We start from the raw sequence: 14,901 nt of genomic DNA, 5'->3' as shown, positions 1-14,901 counted from the left end.
TCATCAGGCCAGCAGCACAATAAGAATTGATTGCCCCTGGAAGTCCCCAGCTGAGAGCTGCCATGTGGAGGACAGGCAGCTGCCCATCCACCAATCCCAGCTCCTGTTCTGCCACAGGCCACCTGGTGTCCCTGAGCCAGTGGGTGACTCTGAACCCTCCCTCCTGCCCTACACTGTCCTCATCCTTCCAGGCTCAGGGGCCACACTTTGACCCCAGTTTCTGTAGAGCTTGATCTAGCTCTACAGAAGTTAGGGGAAAGTGTGGCCCCTGAGCCTGGAAGGACTCTACAGAGAGGAGAAAAAAAGAAACCCAGAAATTCCTCCAGAGAAACAAACTAGATCTGATGTCTTTTTCTCTTAAAAACTCCTCATTTGGGTGTTTGAACTGAGTGAGCAGGTTTATGTGGGATGTAAATCTGGGCCAAAGCGGTGAAAGAGCTATCCATTCATCCACCACTTCTTTCCTCTCCTGGCTCCTTGCATGGACCTCCAGTCTATGGGTTTTAGAACTTTCCATAATACAAACACCAAATGTCTGGATTGTCCTAGCTCCACTTTGAGGAAGGTGATTTTGGAAAATACATTTTCTCAGGGTTATGTGAGACAGGCAAGCAGCTTTCACTGAAATCCTTTATTCCTAGTATGAGCCAGGAGGGAAGAGGGAGAGGGAGCATACTTAGGAGCTGAGAGTTTGCCTTTGCTGCAGTCTCTTTTGTTGCAGCACTGGTTAGAGTTTCTTCTCCTCTTTGAATAATTCATGTGATGTAGGAAGTGTTGGCTCAGAGCAGCCAACACATTTGTCCTTGCAGAACAGTCCTCTCATAGCAAGCATTTAGAACATGGGTACCTCCAGATCTCAGCACTACCCACCCACATGCCCCTGGCAGGGCTTCTCTGGGTGAGTTTCTCTCTAGCTGGGTTGAACAGCAACTGCTCTCACTGCCAACTCAAGGACTGGCCAGTGATCTTCCCTACAGCACATCCCCCTGCCCTGCCAGCAGCTGCACCGCCTCCTCCTCCTCACACTGCTCAGACTTGCACCTGGCCATCTCCAAACTGAGCAAGAAGAAGGAATTCCTCTTGGTTTCTCACTCCAGACCCCTAATCCTGGTTTACCACTGGGGTGTGTGACAGGCAAAGCAGAAGGTCACCATGAGGTGGTGGCAGCAAGGCCCAACATGACCACGTGTGTGCATTAAAGCAGCCCCTCTGATTTCCACCAGGCACACAGAAAATGAACCCCAGTAGCCCAGCTGCCTGACACCAGAGGTACATATGGGTTTGGGAATATATACATGTGAAACTATGAAACAAAATTGTCTTCCATGTAAAAAAACATGTATTTGCTGGCATTTAAGATAGTATTCTGAATGCTCTTGCAGCAGCTGAACACCTGAAATTATGGAAGAACCTAGTTCCAAACTGGAAATGGTGCAACTTCAGTGAAGGGAATTCACTTTGGAAGACTGGAACTCAGGTGGGAAAGTGGTGTTCAGAACCCATACCTGCCAGCTGCTGTGGAAAAAAGGGTTTTATCTTGTCCATCTTTCTGGTCTTCTGGTCCTGGTTTGGAAAAAGAGAGCACAGAGCAGACACAAGAAAGGAGTTATGCTTAAAATGTGGTGTTTTGTTCACTTACCCACACATTCTCCAGTTGCATTTAGCACAGATGTCTGAAGCCTGTCCTCCATGCATTTGGGGCTGATTCAAGTGGCTCCCTCAGAAATCCATCCTGGCTGGCCCCTGGCAGAGTGTGCTCCCCTCAAGGATGTAGGGGTCTCTCATTAGCAATACCCCTTGCCTCGCCATTAACTGAATTACACATTTCTCACAGCAGGTTTCCTCTCTCCCCCCTCTTTACTCTCAGGAATCCTTCACTTCCTGCACATCTGCAGTGCTTCAGCAGTAACCCCTTTAGAAATTCACAGATACTTTCTCTAAGGCCTAGAGAAAGTGTGTTAATCACTCCTGCTTCTCTGAGGGCAGGCAGCTCCACAGGAGCAGCGCTGCTTCTCTGTTTCCTCCTCCTCAGGCTCACAAAGTAACAAACTGCCTGGATTCCATAGCACTGCTGCAGAGACTGTCACAGCAGCTTGGCAGTGCCCTGCTCCTGCTGGGGCACCATCCACAGGGCACCACCCAATTCCCAGCAGGAATGTGCTGGATGAGGCCATGGCGACTAATCCCAGCATGCATTCCAGAGCATCAGCTGAGGATAAGACCGAACATGATAACAGCCCTTATAGACCCAGCTGTCATCATTACTGCCTTTTTCTTTCCTGTTTTACCCTGTGCCCTAGTTTTCTTTTTCAGAAATTATACCACATTGTGATTCTTCTTTTGCTGTCTCAGACCTCCTTAAAACACAATGTATTAAATAATTTCATTTTAAGTCTACTGTTTGCAAGCTGGGGCTAAGTCTAAGATACAGAACTTGCTTGCACTTGTAAGGAAATATTTTGCAGAATTAAAACTATATGGCTCACATAGCTTGTGGATTGAAACTACAAGTTTCAATTGAACTACTACTATTGAAACTACAGACTCCTATCCCTAGAGAAAACTAGTAAGTGTATTGAAACCATATTTTAGACCCAACGCAGAACCTAAACCAGCATGCAGATAGCCACTGCTCCATCACTACCTCAGTTGTTCAAGAGTAAAGTGAGCTGCAAGAAAACTCGAAACTGGTCAAATGCACATCCAGGAGATGTGCCTTCCTAACAAGAGCTGTGCCTTGCAGACACAGGGCTTGATTCAGAGTTTTAGCAACCCCTTAAGAAAACCAAGCTTGCAAATATCAGAACTAGCAATAAACATAACTTGTGTGGAACAGTACTTTCTACAGGTACAAGTAAATGTACCCCTAGAGGCTATCTAATTTTTTACAGTTATTTCTTTTACTAAAAAGACTTGAAATATCATCTTTATGCTGCTCCTACTGATGATTCCTCAACATAGTGGACAGGGTAAAGTCTTTGCCACGTTTAAAAGAGATTTTTTGCTACTGCTTTCAGTGCAGACTGGATAGCATACACATTTCATGTGCTGATTGTCTTGCAAGCAGTCACTTCTCCTAATGCTTGTAAAATATAAAATTTTGATCTCTTTACAAGTATTTAATTATCACAGTAATTGACCCTGACACTAATATCCTGAGAAAGTCAATTTAACCTTTTGGTGTCTGCTGAATCAACATAAACATGCTTCACTTTGTGCTGTGATCAACCTTAACAACAACCAAAGGCTGCTGGGCTCCTCCAGTGGAAATACACGAGAATAACTTTGTCAATTTTTAATCAGTTTCTTTTCAGTTCAAGGCCATGTGATCACATCCCTGATGCTTGTGAGATGATTTTTAGATCATAGTTTGCTCTTGTTATTTGGAGGAACCTTCTTTTGTTAAAGCAAGACGACTCTGCCTTTTTAGCTCTTACCAAGAGCTCAAAGGCTAGAAAATCCTGAGTGACCTCTCTTACTAACTGAAGATTTCTTAAAATTAAATTGAATTTTAAAGTTTTGATGCTTCAAAATTAAGTATCTTTGAAAGTTTTAAATGCATCCATTTCTTGCAAATGGAGCAAAGTAATGAAGCAGAGATAATGAATATTGGTTTTACCTGCACATAGGTCTTAGGGTTGGCAGACTTTAATGTTTAGAGCACTGGGAGTTTGACAATACTTTGCCCAAGAACAAGGCCTTGATAAAAGTTGTCTGGTAGATTTCATTGAATCATGGAATCATTCTTTTAGGGAAAGACCTTTAAGATCATCAAATCCATCTGTTAACCCAGCACTGGCAAGTCCACCACTAAGTCATGTCCTTAACCAGTGCCTAAGAGGTTCACTCAGATCACAACCATAATTTACTGTTAGGCACAAAATTTTGGGTTTAATCCAATTCTTCCTTTGTATTTGTACAATGTCTGGTGTACTGGAGACCCTATTTCTGTTGGCACCTGTAAAAGCCATTACATAAAAAAGGGAGTACTGCAGGAATTCAGGCTTCTTGATCTACAGCATCTGCTGTCAAAGTTAAAAGAGGTGACCTGGGATCCCATGTTATACAAGGGTTAGAGTAAATGATCAATCTGGTCCTTCAGATTTTGAAACCTATGGCTTCACATCTACAATTTTCTGCCATAAATGAGGATAGATTCAAAGACTTCAGAATCCTGATTTCTATTTTACCATATATGAAAACTGAGTGCTTTCCTGCCAGATTAAAATGCTTCATGCTCTGTCAGCCCAAGTCAAATTGTCAGATGTTATGTTTGTTTCCCTGATAACTGCAGCAAAACCAGCACTAATTCTAAATTTTAAAAGGGTTAAAAAAAAATCCCTCTTTAGTTTCTAGTTTCTGCTTCCTGATGAGATTGCTGGTATGAAAAACATCTGATCACAGTTGGACACAAAATAAAAATAGTGGCTCTTGGGATGTTAATAACATAAAAAATAACAATAGAAATAAGAATTCCTATTTATAATTTTCATACTGAAAGCTTCTAATTAAGTACTAATTTCTTACCTTATTCTGTAAGAGGGCTTTTAAAGCATTTCTATGTGGAAAGTTCCTATGTGAAGTATGTTCTTCTTTCCGTAAAAAGAAAACGGGCAGAGTTTCTACACCATTTCATGAAAACAGATATATTTGATGATGATTTCTGTGCATACAGGAATACATTTTGTTAATTAAAAATAGGTCCTTTTTTACTTTCACAAAGCTTTATAAGAAAAGTCTTGTAGCTGGACAAGACTATTTCTGTAATGTTTGAAATTTATTTGAAAGTTTCTTGGGTTATAGTGACACCCTATGGCAGTTTTATTGTACCTTACAGATCATTTTGAAATTAACTTGTCATAACATTTTACAGCCTGTGTCTGGCTGTAAATCAGTAAGGAACTGCTTTGATATTTTTAGAAATCTTTTAATTACAAGTTACTCAAAAGATCATTCCACCTCTTCAAATTTGTATTTTCCCTTTACCTCTTACTAGAAAAATACACTTTACAGTCTTTGGTATTATCTTCTCTCCACATTTAACAGATAATCTACGCCAGGCAGTACAGTTATAACATACTATTCATAACTACCTATGGTGATACCAATTTGTGAATAGTCTCTTACTTGATTGATTCACTAAATTATAGAATGTAGCTCATTGTGTTTCTCTAATCCTAGATTTGAACTCTTTAAAAGAAAATATCATGATACAAGTTAAGGAAATTTTTTCCTTTTAAATACTGTTGGAAACCAAAACTGTGGAACATGAAAATAAAACTCACTACTACATGAAGAACAGAATTTATAAAACCTGCCTTCTGGGGCTCTCCCTTACATGAATTTTCCAGACCTATCTCTACCTACAGCCCTTCCCTCACCTGAGGTACAAAGTTGGTCCCTCTAATGAGGCAATAGTTACCATAAAACTTACATTAATTCTTTATCTTTGGCATTTTAACAACACTTTCATCAAACAAGGGTGGAAAGTGGGCAACAGGTTTGAAGTTGCAAAGGGCTGAGAAGGAATGAGGGAGAAGGATGACTGAGCAATCACATTAATCTTAAAAACAGAGATGAAAATCTTCAAATGCTCAAGCTGACTTGAAAGAGGAGTTGTATTTATGCTGAACTGCAGTTAGAGCTTAGTTATGTTAGAATAAAATAAGCTCCAGAGTACCTTTCATGTAAACTTTTCTTGTTTTAAAATTGACATAGACACAGCTTAAAATGATAAAGATTTTTTTCTTTTAGCAAGATATTTGTTTCAAAGCAATATTTTAAGTGCCAATAGATGTCAGTTAATACACTGTAAGTGTATTAACAGATGTCAATGACTAAATATGTCAAATCTCTTACAATCTATAAATTAAAGAATTAAAACCCACATGCTTTTGCCATAATTTTAAAGGTATTTCCATTGGTAAACAAGCTGAAATCACTGACTAAACACCTAGCATCTCCTGCAGCTCTTTTGAAAGAATGGAAAGGAAACCAGCTCTATTTCAATTTAAAACCACTAGCGTTTCAAAACTAAGAAACTGAGCAACATAGAAAGCAAAATTTCTTCCCTCACAATGCCTGCATTAAAATGTACTGAAGAAAAATGAAATTAAGCAACTGTATCTTCTTGAAGGACACAGTGACTAGTAACTCACAGCTCAGGACAGTACTTTTAATTACTATTGCTTTTGTTCAAATAAATTTTGTTTTGAAACACACAGATTTAATACAGCTCCTTCCCAATGTCTCTAATCTTTATGTGTATTTACATACTGAATATTTGACCTACCTTTCGCTGGAAAATGTCTGCTACAGCAAAACAGAGACTGGGGAAAAAAGTGACTTATTCAACTTCCTATTCATAGTCATTCAATTTTACAAAGTAGTCATTTCCAACAAAAAACAAACACAGAGAAATGAAACATTCCAATAAGAGTGTTGGACTAGATTAAATCAGAGCTGAAACCGCTGCCCATCAGCAGCAGCAATAGTTGTCAGGACCAGTCAAGCTCTTCCATAAAACAGCATTCAGCAGCACTCCCTGCATAGGCCCAGGGAATGTGAAGAGAGCAGGTGGGCAGGAGGTAGAATTTCAAAGAAAATAGGTCCAACCCTGCAGGGCTGGCACTAGATATTCTGGCATTTTGCAGATGACAGTTTCCACTGTCCTTCCTGTTTGGTTTTTTTTTTTTTTTCCTTCAACAATTCCATGAACTCTGCCTCTCTGCACTGAAGGGTTGCTCTGTCACTGTGGCACCTGGATTCAGTAATCCTTCACTCATCTGCAGCAGCTTTTAACATTTCTACTTCAGGCTCATGTTGCCTGTAGAATAGAGGACAAGGCAAACAGATGCTCATCAGCCCACTCCACTGCCTTGCCAGAGCTGGACCATCAAGCTGAGATGCAGAGCCTCATGTTAGGCTCTCTTCTGCAGCCCCTCATGGCATAGCAACAATCTCCAGCTGAAAAGCAACAAGCACAAAATTCAGCCTGTCACTGTCATAAAGTCAGCATTCCCTTAACAAGCATCACCAGAAAAAAGAAATTGTCAGAAGCCCTTGAGTTTGGTTGCCCTTCTACTTCTAAAGCCATGCACTGCTTGGTAGCACTGATGCAGGAAAAAATCGAAGAGAAAGTAGATGCAAGAAATGCCTTCACCAGAAAGGCCTGGAAAAGTAGCAGGCACATGGTCCAAAGGAAAATTCTGACAAAAGAAGTGTTACATGTGGAATTGAGCTCAGTTAAATTGGAAATCATGTGTGAAGAGACACACATAATTTAAGACACTTATTTAATCTCTGCAATGTGCAGGAAATCACAGCTTTGTCCTATCTATGTCATGAATAGAATAAGGTAACACTTCCAGCAGCCAGTTAAAGATCTGGTTAGCTTAAGAAATATTTACTGTTTGCTAAATCAAAGAATTTCAGCTGTATGGCTCTGTTTTGCAAAATGTGGCAATGAAGATATTGCAAGAGGTATTTGCTATTTCACTGCAAATCTTTTTTTTTGTAATGGCTGTAATCCAGTAAGACTCAAGCATTGAATTCTTTAGGAAACATAAAACCAGTAAGGACAATCAAACTAAAAAAAAAAAAAACCCAGCTAATTTAACAGTTTCCTGCTTGCCAGATAATAGAAATAGAGAAAAAATAATTTAATCTAACACAGAATAATGATTAAAATCTTAGTACTTTATACTGAAACCACCCCAATTGCAGAAATGACATTTAGTATCTATCAAGTCAGAAAATTATACAGAAAATACTTCTGTTGCTATTTTATATAACAGATCAATAATTTAAGCACAGCTTGCATCAAAATTGTATATAGTTATGCAAATACTTTATTTTTTTTCCCTATTTTGTAGCCAAGTAAAGCCAGGGTTTGTAGCATAAGGCGATTCAAGGAAGGTCTATAACTGAAGTTCCCATTCAACAACAAAAGTATGAAAATGATATTCTAGTCTAATTTTAGTTTTTCCTGATTCTCCTGCTTTGATTTTCTGAGACTTTCATTGTAAGTCAAAATCATTGTAAGACACAATTATTTTTAGAAATTCTTAAAAAATAAAAATAATAAAAATATCCATCTGGTGCCAAGTTAGGATAGATTCTTCAAATGAAATTTACAGTAATTAGAGAGACATCTGATTGCTTCATTAGCATTTTCCTATTTGCAATATTTGAAGTCACTGCTGTGACATTGGTTAAAATGCTTATTCACAGCTTTGGTACCACAGGTAAGCTTTTATTTCATCTGAATGGCAACAGCAGTAATTGCAATTCTAGGGTTTTTTAGCTCTCTACTCCAATATTTTTGTGTTCAGAAGGTATGCAGTTATTCTTCTGTGTGGTGTTTGGTTCTAAAGTCACCTGCTGGAAATCAAGCTCTACAAGGTTTTGATTTTATTGACTCTTACAAGTACTAGGTTGCATCAAGGAGAAACAGACTGACATGAACAAAGGCTGCCTGTGTCATAACTTCAGCTCCCAAACCCCTTGCTTCCCAGGAAAAAGATAACAATGTTTTCATTGATGTAGTTACAAATGGAGGTTCTTCTTTGATTATTTGCCTAATTATTGCAGGCAAATGTAAAACCTAGTCTTTTGATGTTGTGCAAAAGGTGAAGCATTTAAAAAAATCCATCATAAAAGGCCAAATAATAATTAAGGCACAAGCAAAACTATGAAAAAAAAAAACCTTTAAAAAATTGGTATGTAAATATCGGCAGGTAATTAAACTTCTACCATTTCTGAGTTTCCAATCATTCCACATCCAGAACAGCCTCAATTTGCAGGAAGAAACTACAATAGATCCATCATAATACAGTTCATAGACAGGTGTTATACAGAGGGAAATTTTTTTTTTTTTTAAAAAAGCCTAGAGTTTAAATTTTATGTCTAGAATACTTAGTAAATTATTTCAGTTTGAATAACTAGTATTTATTGATACTAGTGCTTTTGGGTTTGTGCATGGATAGGAGTGTAAACTGACTTCCTGCTTTGTCAGTTTAGCACAGGAAATCAGAATCCATCTTGTTACCTTATGAACCATTTTCCAATCCTCTGAGCAGCTGCAGTGGTCTGCAGCTGGTAACACACCTCTACAAATGCTGATATAAAAAAGATCAATCTAAAGTTCTAGTGTATGACAAATCCAAAGGTTGGACTAGAGATATTTAAGTGATGAAATACAGACAATTAGCTGCCAATATCAAAGACTTCCAGGCAAAGACAAACCAACCACCTTCCCTGTTTGAAGATTTAGACGATCTGGATTCATAAAAAGTTTATAAAAATGTCAACTTTCCTCCACAACAAACCTACCCACAACATCTGGATTTCAGCACTTGAACCTTCCAGCTTAAGAAACAGGTAGGAGTTATGGATCCTACCAATATCCAGAAATGGAGAGATAAAGAGAACATTTCCAGGGTGAAGGACATGCCAGTCAGATCAGGACTGTGATTAGCTGAGCAAATTAAGGCAGGCATTTTCTCAGCAGGGGGCTGGCATAGGACAGGACTGTGCTCACTTGATGGATACAGCTGTGGAAGGAAAGGGGCTGCTGTCATCCTCAGCAAGGGAAATCAGAGAGAACTGAAGCCAGCTGATGCTACCTTTCCATTTTCACCTCATCTATCTTTTTGTTCTTTCACTCTCTTCTCCCACACCATCTCTGCTTCTAAGCAGATCAGACATCAGATGTCTTGTATTTGAACAATTTATACCACACAAAAGGCTGAGAACTACATTTCTTCAGAGCGCTGGCAAACTCTAACCTGCCAAAGCAGTGTATCTTGAAACTCAGGTTTAGAGAAAGGGCTGGTCAACGAGCTGTGAAAATGCAAATTGAGACCACTGTGTGTCATCAGAAAAGGTAAATGCTAATTTTAAAGGCATCTAGTGTGGCAGTTTTCCCCCAGAACTTTAATCCACTGCATGAAGGCAATATGTGATGGCATTTGACAAATGTCTGGACAGCAATCTCTAAGAGATGAACTCAGAAGTACATGGGATAAAACTCAGAAGTACATGGGAAGTACATTTTGTTTGTATTTCAAACAAAATGTACAGGGGAAAAAGTCTTCTGTAGAAGTTACTGTTAGTTAATTTAATGAAAATTACCAATAAAAATATCTTCAAACGTGAAAATATGAAAATTCATTTATTTCCATAGGCAACCTAATTCAGAGTACAAAGTGATGTGTATTTCTCAAAACTGTCACTGTACCTTTTACATAGCTTTAAAGTAACTGATCTAAAAGTTGATACAAGAATAATTTTGGTTTTGAAGAGCTGTCCAATAAATCAGATATACACTAATGCCATGCTATGACAGTTCTATTTATGAATCACGGCTGACACAACAACAATATCACTATAAATCCCATGAGAATTTTAATGTTTTACAATCAGAACATAAAACTGCCACTACTACAGAGACTGTACAATTAGACAAATAAACAAGTATTAAATATTTTGCACAAGGCCTGAGTTCACTATAACACATTTTGATTTACAGCTTCATCTCAGAAATCTGTACAGCAGTTAGACCTGTTCCAGAGAACTTGAAGACAATACAACTTCAGGGCTCATTTGTTATGTTGATACAAGGGTGAGGCCTGAAAGGCAAGAGGATTTGGTGTATGAATCCAAGGTTTTACTGCCTTGTGCCATTTTCTTTCAAAGCAGTCAAAACCTAATTGAAGGTAATGTACAAGGCAGAACCTCACTTGAAAATCAGCTCACTCATCTTAAATTCTCCAGATAGGTTTCCTCACAGATTTCCAAAGGAAAAGTTCACAATGAGTATATAAAATGCAGCATATCTCTTAACAAAGAAAAAGAAGGATTACATATACAGCAGGGTATTTTTTTTCTGTACTTCCCCTCCCTTCTTTCATTGGAAATGGCACAAATCACCAATATCCCACCCAACCCCAATAAAAAGACCTTAATCAATAAGCAAAGGTCACTCCAAAGTCCAAAAACTTCATTGTAATGCAAGATCCAGTAATGCAAGATCCAGTGTTCATAAACTTAGGTTTTAAAAACTTTCCTTTTCTGCTTAAGTCACACAGATGTAGGTAGACTAGGCATGTATTATTAATAATAGATAACACAAGTATCATATAATTCTTAGCCTGTATGGAAGCTTTATGGAATTTGATTCAAATTTAAGTTCTCATTTAATCTCTGGTTTTGTGGTGCAATTGAACTGAAAAATCCAAAACTCCTATAATCTAGAATATAATTACACTTATCTATCTACAGATACAGATAACATTACAACAGAGGTTATAATACAAAAGTCAACATACATTTTTCTTACTTTAAAAGGCAATCAAGGTATTTGTTAAGGTTCCACATAAATGTGAACCAGTTGTTGCTAAAAAGACGAAACAGAAAAGGAAAGTTTTAAAGAATAAGGCTTGAAATGTTGTGCACCTACACATCCAAAAATTCAGCCTTTTGCTTGGGGTACTTAACACCTGTGTAAGGCCACAACTTCCCCACAACATTTCTTATTCACAGTGAGGAGAACAAAGTATCTTCATTAAAACAAACCAGGATCTACCCATGCTCCCAGTAAATTTCTCTCCCCATCTCCCAGATAACTGGTAACACTTTGGCCTCTCAAAAGCCTCCACTGGTACTGCTGCCCTCCTGCATAAGCAAGCTCCAAGGGCTGTTCTGTGCCTTAGTCACACCACTTGTGTGATGAGAAGGAACAGAAGCAGCTCCCTCCCCCAGTGACACCTGTGCCATTTCATTCCTGGTTTCTCTCAAGAGTCAGAACTAGGGGCTTCTAAGCTAATCTGAAACTCAGTAGTTTTAAGGTTCTCCATCAGCCCAAGTAGAGGTTTTTCAAGCCTCTTTATTACAATCCTTTCCTCTACCAGGATTAGTTTGTTTTCTGTGACTGAGTTTTGAGAGGATGCTTCTGAAACTTTAATATTTAAACCCAAATGGAACCAAGAGCTCTAATATGGAAAACACTGCTGTCTTGGTGCAGTCATATTCATTTAGCATACACCAGAGCAGGAAAAGCACAACTGATGTAAGATGTGCAGCTATTTTCACTTAGCTTCTCCTTTGATAGAAAACAAAATATAGATGAATCCTCAAAGAATAGGAACTTATGCCCTTCCCTTTACAAATCAATGTAAACTAGATGGGCAGGGCATTTCAGCCCAGACCCTGTCCTCATTTCCACAGTAAATGAAGACATGCTGACAGTGGGTGACCCAAGTGGGTGCAGAGTGGCTGCTGTCATGATACAACCTGACAGGCTTTCACATTTTTCCTTTAAATTAGGTTCAATATGAAGGGCAAAAATTTAGTGTAATTTACTGTCTTCCTCAAGGCATTGTAGAGAATAACTTATTACCAGGTTATAATTTCATTAACAGCATTTGTAGTTTCTTAACCAGGTACCAATTTCAAACCTTTGTTCTTTCTCCACATTACTTTACATGAGGACTAGGCAGACCCTCTGCTTCAGGCCAAGCTACATGTAGCACTGCTTTCCATCCAAGTTCAGCCACAGGAGGCTCCTGGAATACCCACATTGTCCCTTCCCTTTGTCTTTACCAAAAACCAACTTGGATGTGAAGCACAACTGCTGCTCTCAAACAATTCACTCTGGCCACAAAACAAGTCTTCCAGCCTCTTGCAGGGCCTCAGAACCACAACTTGTAAGTGGAGAGATCAGATGGCCAAGGATTCCTAAAGAAAAACTACTGTAGCAGGAGCCAAGTGGCACGTGGCCATGGTGACTTACCTCTTGCAAGTCCTCTTTCCTTTAAGTTAAGAAGAAATCATTTGAGAACTTCAAACACACTGAGTTTCCTGACACACTAAACAAGAAGCATCTATGTGAAAAAGAGACTGGACTCACTGCTTTTGTTTTATTAAGTTTAAAAAAAAATAATTAAATAACTGGAATATTTTGTTAGGGCATTTGTAAGCACCCTTTCCAGATTTCTTTGCTGTTCTTCCACTCTGGGCATTCTGAAAATTGCAGCAAACAAGAGAAATCAAAGTTATGTTTTCAAATATAAATGAAAAAAGGCCTATTGCTTGAGTCAGACAAAGACCTTATTCCATTGCATTACCACTTCAAAAAAGGGCTTATTTTAATTTGAACCTGTAGGATTTATTTTTACTTTGTTCTTACGAAACAGCATATGTTCTGGCATAGCCCATGCCAAAAGCACATACCCCAAACCACACAGTTTAGGAGGTCTAGTAAATGAAATCAGACCATTTTTTTTCTACTTTCCCTGCAATAGGCTAAACTAAATCCAGTTCTGAAAAGCTCCCACTCCAGAGACATCAGGACACTGACTTTTATGACTGCCTTTGCCATAGATGTATTAATTTAATACACTGTAGAGTCCTATGAGATGTTTTTAATATAAACCTATTTTCCTAATAATTTAGAGGAATACAGATTCAAGTAATTCTTCAAAGGCTTGCCTTAGGTTACCCAACAAAACACATAAAAGAAGACATGAGTGTGATTGAGAGTATAGAGTGCCAGCAACTGTAAATGAATTTAAATAGTTCAACAGTTCTAGTATTGTACTTCAATTTACATGGATATTTTAACATAACCTACAATGCTTACCATGAATATTAACAGCACATAAGCATCACAATGTATTAGGTATTGTTTTCCAGACCACAGATTTATTGGTCCCAGGTATTTTAAAATGATAGGACTAACGCAGCAGCTATTATACATAAAGAATTCTTTAAGAAATATGCTTAATGCTATCACGGCTTAGAACTGTGGAAGTATAACAAAATACAAGTCATATTTACAGCATAAGGCCCTTTGGTTTCTTAAGCAGCAAATGAAAGAAGAGTTTCTTCAGTGAAAGGCTTTGAAAAATAAAGCAAGTAGGCTTTCCATAAAAAAGGTAACTAGTTCTTTCCTTCTCAAAATAACCATTTATAGTCTGCAAAATTCTAGGTAAGAAAGCTCTTGAAATTCTTAGGGAAAAAGAAATTAAAACTCAACAGTAGTATCTGACAGAGCAGAGATTCCACCATGGGCAAGCTGAACATACACCTTCTGGAAGCAGAAGAAACCACTATGTGGATTTCTGGAGACCTTTATTGAATTTACGTAATACAATAAAAAGGATCTGAAATACCTGTGTATTTATCATACACTCTAGAGCTTACAAATCTGTATTTGAGAAATCACTTCATGTCAATCTATCCTTCATAAGGACTTGATTTAAATCAAAAGTAAAATGAAATAGTTCACTCTTAGTCAAGGCAATTTATGGCAGTCTGCTTTTTCATAAAACCCTGTGCAAATTGTATAAGGTGATCCTTTTTCATTGTCTCAATTGAGCCAAAAATTATTAATTAATTCAAGATATTTCTGTGTAACTATGTAATGTGTGTTTAGTTACACAGTTGGGGCAGTCAACATGAATTTTACATTTACATTCATTTTTCGAGGTTTCATAACTACAGGGTTTTTTCACATCAGTTAGAAGCAGCATCATACTAGCCAAAACAATGGAATATACAGTAAATGTGATGAAATCACCACATGTGTTTTAAAATCCTGCTTAAGTGGTATGCTGCCTTTGCTATGGGGCTTGTAACAAGGATCTGGCATTATAAAAGAGATTGTAAAGCAGCATGACCTTTGAAGCAGTGTTCTTCCTCTGTCCCAAACTTGAACCAAGTTTTAGAACAACTTCTTATGCCTGATGAATCTTGTTAGATCTTACTACCACATTCATTACATTGGCTTACATGAGAGAAGAAAGTCAAAATATGCTCCCTTCTTAGTCTCGCCCTTAGTTAGGGGTTAGAGTGCTCTCTGTATAATTTGGCTATCAAAATTTTTAGGTCAGCAGAAGA

This window comes from Melozone crissalis, unplaced genomic scaffold (assembly GCF_028551555.1).
Source record: "Melozone crissalis strain CALT ecotype California unplaced genomic scaffold, PUWL_Pcris_2 ptg000004l_1, whole genome shotgun sequence".
NCBI lineage: Eukaryota > Metazoa > Chordata > Aves > Passeriformes > Passerellidae > Melozone > Melozone crissalis.
Note: the sequence above shows the minus strand (reverse complement) of the source record.